We start from the raw sequence: 8,267 nt of genomic DNA on the forward strand, positions 1-8,267 counted from the left end.
GTGTCTTCAGAGGAAAGCCAAACAAAGATCCAAATACATATCTAATGGACTTCGAGGAGATTATGAACACTTTTCAATACAATGATGTGTCACAAGATGCAGTGTACTTAATGGCATTCTCTTTCACAGTCAAGGATGATGCAAAGTAGTGGCTTCGAAGCTTGCCCACTGGATCAATTAGAACTTGGGAGAAGATGACCAGAAAATTTCTTGATAAATATTTCTCCTCAACTAAGACGGTCAAGTTTAGAAGTGAAATCCATAACTTCTGCCATAAATAGAATGTAACTGTTATTGAAGCATGGGAGAGGTTTAAGGAGATTGTTCGAAAATGTCAGCATAGAAAAATTGAACTCTGGATCCAACTCCAGGACTTTTGGGATATATTGACATCGGCCTCACGTTGAACATTGAGCAATGCAGCTGGAGGCTCTTTCATGAAGAAGACTCTAGAGGAGATAGTTACAATTCTTGATGTGTTATCTGAAGAAGCAAATCAGTGGCCTTCTAAGAGTGCTGAAAGAAGAAGATCAACTGATGTTCACCAGGTGGATGCTAACACATCTGTGCAGGTACAGTTTGACGCTATGGCCAAAGAGATAAGGAAGTTGACCTTAGCCTCGATACAAAGTGAGCCTCATGCAGCTTGTGATATATGTGGAAGAGGACACCCTACTCATGAGTGTCAAGCCTCAATTGAGGAAGTAAATGTTGTGGGGAATTACAGTTTTAATGTCATGAGGCACCCCGGTTTCATGGAGTTCATCTAGAGGTACTATGAATGCTTGCCAATAAAATAACTCTAGACTACAGGGACAAGGAGCTCCAGCTTACCAAAATCAGTAGAGGCAGTAATTTCAGCCTCAACAGCCTATCCATCCTGGTCTAGAGGATCTAATGAAGGCTTTCCTTATCAAGACAAATGAGAGGTTGGACGCTTATGGAGCAACTATCAAAGAATTGGGCACTGGTCTTTGAAACCTGGAGAGACAAATGGGATAGATTACAACAATATTATCTAAGAGGGTCCTAGGCACTCTCCCCACTGACACTGAAAAGAATCCCAAAGAAACAGTGAATATTGTAACGTTGAGAAGTGGGCAAGTGTTGAAATATCCCACCCCGATCCAAAAGGATGTGCTACTTGAAAAAGAAAGTGGGGAACAACTGGAGAATGTTGTTTATAACAAGAAGAAAGGCCCGATGAAAACTGAGAAGAGGAAGAAGAAGGAAGAAAAATTAAGAGGACAGGAACATGAGGAGAGCAAGCGTATGCATGTTTTACCTTTCCCTAAAAATCTATGTAGAGAAAATCTGGACAAGCAATTTGCGAGATTTCTAGATGTGCTGAAACAGGTTCATGTAAATTTTTCATTCACAGAAGTGCTCTCACAAATTCTTGTCTATGCCAAATTTTTAAAGGAGATCCTAACAAAGAAGAGAAAGATATAGGAGACCTCGGTGGTGAAGCTCACAGAGCATTGCAGCGCGATATTGCAAAACAAACTCTCACAAAAGTGTGGAGATCCAGGGGAGTTTCACTATACCTTGCTCTTTAGGCTCTATTAATTTTGATAAATCTTTATATGATTATGGTGCCTCAATTAATTTAATACCTCTATCTATTTATAGGAAACTAGAGAAGGATATTGGAGAGATAAGGTCGACGCCAATATCGTTGCAGCTAGAAGACCAAACGACTTTAATACCTGAGGAAATAGTGGAAGATGTGTTAGTTTGGGTGGATAAGTTCGTATTTCTTGTAGACTTTATAGTGGTGAATATGGAGGAGAACGAGGAGGTCTCCCTCATCCTAGGAAGGCCATTCATAGCAACGGGTAGAGCAATATTAGATATACACGAGAGGAAACTCATGCTTAGAGTCGGTGAGGAGACGGTGACTTTTGATATGAATGTAGAAAAGGAGGCACAAAAGGAAAAACCAGCTGCAAGTGTTGAGTGGAAAGTGAAGGGCTCAAAAGAGAAGGCTGCACTGAGCGAGAAAGATAAGTGTGGGGTGTACCCCAAAAAGGCTGAGAAGAAGCTGAAACATGGATGTGCGCATTAGTTCGAAAGCAAGGAATGGAGCCCGACTTCGACTCAAACCTCGACTAGATGTTCAGGGAAGTTTCCTTTACCTTATGCTTTTTAATTATGTGTCATAAGACATGCCACAACTTAAAGTGCGGGGTGGGGGATATGTTGTATGTATGTATTAGTAGTTTTAGTTTTCTTTTTGTTAGTTGTAGTAGTTTAAAAAATTGAAAAAACCATAAAAATTGAAACAAATCTAATTTTTCCCGACCATGGATTTCATTTGACAGGTTTCTTGAGGGATTAAAGTCGAAAGAAAAATACAAAAACATTTTCTTTTTTAGGTAGTGTAATAATTCCTCCTTGGTTTTCTTTGTGTCGCGGTTCTTATCCAAGAGTTTTGTTGAACCGGGTGTAGTTAGTTTTTATTTTTGTTAGGAGTAGGAAACCTTGTATGAATTGAATTGAAGGCAATATCTCCTTACTTTATTATTCCTTGAGAACAGTAAGTGCTTTAGTTGTGACGCTTAGGCTCAGTTTTTGAATCTTGTATAAGTACCTTAAATTGTATGATCTTAACTTTGCTTAATTGCTTTGACTAGAGTGTCTTGATAGTCCGATCTTGAGTGAGTTAGGTTCTATGTGCGTGTGAGGTTTTGTATATTCTGTGCATTGCATTTGATGTCTAGAACTGCACCCATGTGTTTTCAAAGCAAATAGTAGTCTTGTTTAGTCTTGGAAGTGATTTAGGCGTTTCTTCGTTGAGCCAATTATATGCTTTTACCCACCTAATTATTATGTATCATAGTTAACCCCATTGAGCCTATAATCCTGTTTTCTTTGGCAACCACATTACAAGCCTTACCCATTTGTTTGAATTGATCATCTATTTGAACCTTGCACCTCTCGTGAGCACTTGAATTTGTTATCAACTTTTTAAAAGTTGAAGTGTGGGGTGTTTGGTTTGGCTTTTGAGTGGAACTAATGAATAAGGAAAAAGGTGCACTGTATTGAAAAAATAAGAGCCACTTGAATTGAAAAAAAAAAAGGAAAGACAAAATGTATTAGTGGTGACTCTTGATATAGTTGTGCTTAAAGAAGTAGGGAGTTAATGTATATTGATGTGAAGGCGGAGTTATGGTTTGACATAAGAGTGGGGTTTAAGTTGTTAATGTATATGTATTAAAGTGCTTAGGGAGGTGTAGTCACTATATCCAAATATATCATACCCATCCCGCAGATTACATTACAACCAATTAAAGTTCTACTTGATTCTTCACTGAATGAACTCAATTTGTAGAGTAGTACACTATGAGCAAGCCTATGGTACGTATTTTGTGGCATATGAACATTTTTTTTTGAGAGAGCGGATTCTTTCTATCTTGAGTTCCTAATTGCTCTTAATTTCTATTGTGTGTGGAACTACCCTCTATTGTTGTGTGAGGGCACTTGATTCATGAAGGAATGGTAATGTCATTGACCTCTGTGTTAGAGTAAGTGAGAGGGTTATAAATAATGCGTGGTGCTTTTGAGTCAAATCTTGAGGCTAGGATATTATGGTATTGTGCTTAATCTATTTTAAATATTCTTGGTGTGATGAGTTATGAGAGTTGTTTAAAACGGTCATGTCTATATGAAGTGTAGTTTGATTGCTCGAGGATGAGCAATGGTTTAAGTGTGGGGTGTTGATGGTAGGCTATAATCTCGTATTTTAGTCGCTTATTGCACTCTAATTTACTGCACTTTATTCGTTTTGAGCTTTAATTGATAGTGGTTTGCACTAATTATGTGTTTTATGCCTTGTAGGAATGATTCCGAGCTATGTAGATATTATGGGATAAATTCGAGTGTTATGGAGCTTTGAAGTCTAAGTAAAAGCTCGAGGGATTAAGCCGGGATCGTGTTCGGGGGTCGCGGACCAAGTTCGGACGTCAAAAATTAAGATTTGAGTCGTACTCTGAGAAAAGTGCAATAGTGTGGCGCGTGTCGCGTCGCGGATGTGCAAATTTCCTGCTGCCTGTCAGAAACAACTCTCTGGATTTCCCCACTAATGCCACGTATGGTGCGTCTACCCATGCGGCGCGCCTGTGCAAATTTTATAGAGTGAAACTCCTATTTCGGCCAGGAGAAGGTGATTTCATCTGGGGCCGACCTTAATTGGTATAAATACATGAGAAAACATTATTTTCTAAACTTTTGACTCATATTCGACCTAAGGAGGCTCAGGGGGAGTTGGAAGAATACGAGCACAAGGATTTCATCATTTCTTCCTCACTCAATACACGAGTTTGGATTGAATTTATGTTTTCCTATCTTTTAATTATATTTGTGATGAATTGCTCCATATCTATGGAGTAGTTCTCTTTAGGGTTTGATGGATTTGGTATATTGATGATTGTTTTTGGATTATAACTCTAGATTTATGTATTGAAGTATTTTTGGATGATTTAATTGTTGCATCTATATTCACTTATTCATGTAATCGAGAGAGGCATAACTTGTGATATCTTTGCATTATACTGTTGGTTGAGCTCATTAATTCTTCTTAGTAATCGAAAGAGGCTAGTTAAATTATTGATTAAACCTAGTTAGAAAAATAATCGAAAGAGGTTCTCCTAAAGACCAATCCACTACGCATTATTGCATATCTTTACGTGCTTAAATTGGTTCATATTGTGAGGTTAAGACTTAATCGAGAGAGGAGTTTTTGCTGAACGTTTGAATTCATAATTAAGTGAATTCGAGAGACTCACTTAAATATTAGAAGTGAATTATCTAGAGTTAGATCCCATATAATTATTTTGCACCTATCCTATCAACCCCTATTTCCTCCCATTGATAACTTCTTTGCTTATTCCTTGTTTCGATATTCATTAGTCAATAGCGTTAGATTCTTAGATTATTTTAGTTATTAATCATATAAATCTCGATTGTTGATTCTCCTGGATAGCGATCAAGCTAGAAACTACGAAAATATTGTTTAACTTCAATCCATGTGGATACGATATTATACTATACTATCTTTGACTAGCGAGCATAATTTAAGTGTGTGTTTCAAGTTCGTCACACCTACCGGACTAAACAACCTGAACAAGTGTGAAGGTGAACTAACAGAGAAACATATTAATATAAAGCTAAGCAGGATAAGGAATACAAAACCATACTTGCAATGATACACTAGTAACATCAATATTTAACAGGAAGCAGTCAGGTAATAATGTTGTAGAGTAAGCTGATCACAGTCCAAGTCCGGTGAAACCAAATAAAGGAAAACCAGTAAAAACTCAATAAAAACAACCGCTTTCACACCAGATTTGTTCAAGCATTTCCACGACGTACCGAACCTCATAATCGTATCTCACGGGTCCCAATTTATGAACCCTAATCACTTGGCATCTTGTGCCCACATTATAACGCATAACCGCACGGACAACTCACATGCCAATAGACAATCCTCGCACAGAAAGGCAAGTGGACAAGAGTACGTATAATGGTCAATGACGTCGAGATTCATCTTCTAAAACCAATTGGGTGATTTAACTACGTGTATGCTTGTGCAAGTTTTCTACAATAATTCAAGTCAACAAATAAGAGAAGAGACAATGAATGCCACATAAGAAACGATCACCACGTAATGTACAGTGTAATAAAGGCAACAATGAAGTTTGAAGCAACGGCTAGCACAACAAGATTAGCTACATAGAACTAAGAAAACAGTGCAACATGGAGGAAGACAATTAATAGTATTCTAAGGAGACAACAATCAAAGACAAGTACAAAAGAATGGGAAAATGACAACAAGATCCCTACCGAGGTACCGCCTCGTAGTCTCAAATCATAAAATGTATCACAAACTTTCCTTATATCGCCGCGTGAGCCTTTATATTTAGTTTTTAAAAATCATTTTTTCCCGAAATAGTATCCCGTGTTTTAGCCCACCTTATCACATCGCATGGCTTCTAGTAGTTCCCCCTACTAGCCACGCGTTTCAATCCCACCTTATCTCACCATATGTGTTTCAACATCCAGACCTTATACCACCGTATGCGTATCAATAATAAAAATAGCATGGCAGAAACCTCGTGCAAACACAATAACAATGGCACAGCAGAAACCTCGTGCAAACACAATAACAATGGCATTATAGAAACCTCGTGCAAACAACATAACAATATTCTAACCAATAACATGTATGCCAAAACATACCAACTACGATAAATGACTTTCACAATATGTGCCCACATGCCACAATATTTCCTCAAAACAGCTTCAATATCACAACCATGCATAGCCCTCAGTTCAACAACACTGAATATAACAACAACAATGACAATAATACGAAAATACGACAAGTAAACCAACTCAGAAACTATTAAACACAATGAAATGGAAAAACGAGCTCACAATGAAATACACAACAAGGAATAATGGTTTCAACAAGAATAGCTCAACAAGGTAAAGATAATGTATAGCAATGATTCCACAAAAGTACAATTCAACGATAAGAAGGACAACATGAATCAATGATTCCAAATAAGGATAAGTCAACAATGATAAAGGATAACAAAACTTCATTTAGGGTTGAGCAATTACGGAAGAGATACGACAAATTCAATTAAGGATAAGCAGATTATGGAAAAGGCAATAATAACATCAATCAAAGATAAACAATTACGGAAAGGATAATGCAATAAAAGAGGCAACAACTTCAGTTAAGGCACATAAGAGTTTAATCGACAATAAGGGTAAAACATAAAGCAATTAATTTCAAATAAGATATGTAAGGGGGAATTTAGTAAATGGGCAATTTAACTTGACAAAACAACTTCATATTTAATGTACATAAGAACCTAAGAGCCCTAAACGGTCAAATTTCCACAAATAAGCCCGAGTACGTACTTGTCACCTCGCGTACACGGCCTTCAAATGCACAATTAGCATAAGTGACTCAAATCCTAAGGGGTAGTTCCCCCACACAAAGTTAGGCAAGATACTTACATCAAAGAAGCTAGACAATTACTCTAAAATGACTTTCTCGAGTGAAACAACCTCCGGACGGTTCAAATCTAGCCAAAATAACTTCAAATCATAAATAAAACTCATAGGAACCAATTTTGGATAATAAAGCTTCGATCTTTAACAAGAATTAAAAAGTCAACCTCCGGGCCCGCACCTCGGAACCTGATAAAATTAACAAAACCCGAACACCTATTCCAATACGAGTTCAACCATACCAAAATTATCAATTTCCGACATCAATTCGTTCTTCAAATCATCATTTTACATTTTGAAAGATTTTTACAAATATTTCCCAAATTTCCAACTTAATTCACTAATCTAATGATGAAAATTGAAAAGGATTCATGAAATATAATAAGATTCGGGTAGAGAACACTTACCCCATTGAATTTCTTGAAAAACCCACAAACAATCTCCCAAAGTCGAGGTCTACAACTCAAAATATGTTAAAAATAACAAACCCTCGACATATATGTGTTCTGCCCAGCGCTCTTCGCATTTGTGCACAAAAATGCCGCGCCTGCGGCCTAGCTTGTGCTAGAAAAGCACCGCACCTGCGGCCTTCACTTGAGAGCCCAGAGCTCGCACCTGCAATCCAATAACCACATCTGTGATTGCGCAGAAGAGGACGACCACCTGGAACAAATATCGTGCATGTGCGATCGACCTTCCGCAGATGCGAGCTCACACCTGCGCTCCACTCTCCGCAGAAGAGACACAACATGACCTAAACCAACATCATAGAAGCGACCAAGAATCTCGCAGAAGTTGTCACGCACATGCGCACCAAAACTCGCAGGCGACGCACCAGAACCGGCAGCCCCAAAATTTCCTATGTCCAATATCCAAACCGTTAGCCATCCAAAATCCACCCGAGGGTCCCGGGACCTCAACCAAATATACCAAAACATCCCGTAACAATACACAGACCTACTCTAGGCATCAATTAACTTCGAAACTATGAATCGTACCCCGAATCGAACTTATGAACATTCAAATCTTCGAACTTCCCAAACTCGTGCCAAAACATATCAAATCAACCTAGAATGACATCAAATTTTTGCATGCGAGTTCCAAATCAAATAACGGAGCTAATCCAACTCTCGGAATCGCAATCCGAGCCCAATATCAACAAAGTCAACTCCCGATCAAACCTCTTAGCCTTCCAAGTCAACTTTCCAATTTTCGCCAAAATACATCAAATTACCCTACGG

General features: G+C 38.2%; 1 non-coding gene across 1 annotated transcript; it reads right to left on the reverse strand.

Moving 5' to 3' along the window:
- Window positions 1-242: 242 nt before the first annotated feature.
- Window positions 243-349, reverse strand: LOC117273413 (small nucleolar RNA R71). Its single transcript, XR_004503419.1, has one exon. It is a non-coding gene; the product is annotated as a small nucleolar RNA R71 (small nucleolar RNA).
- Window positions 350-8,267: the final 7,918 nt, after the last annotated feature.

This window comes from Nicotiana tomentosiformis, chromosome 7, assembly GCF_000390325.3.
Source record: "Nicotiana tomentosiformis chromosome 7, ASM39032v3, whole genome shotgun sequence".
In the NCBI taxonomy this organism is placed as follows: Eukaryota; Viridiplantae; Streptophyta; class Magnoliopsida; order Solanales; family Solanaceae; genus Nicotiana; species Nicotiana tomentosiformis.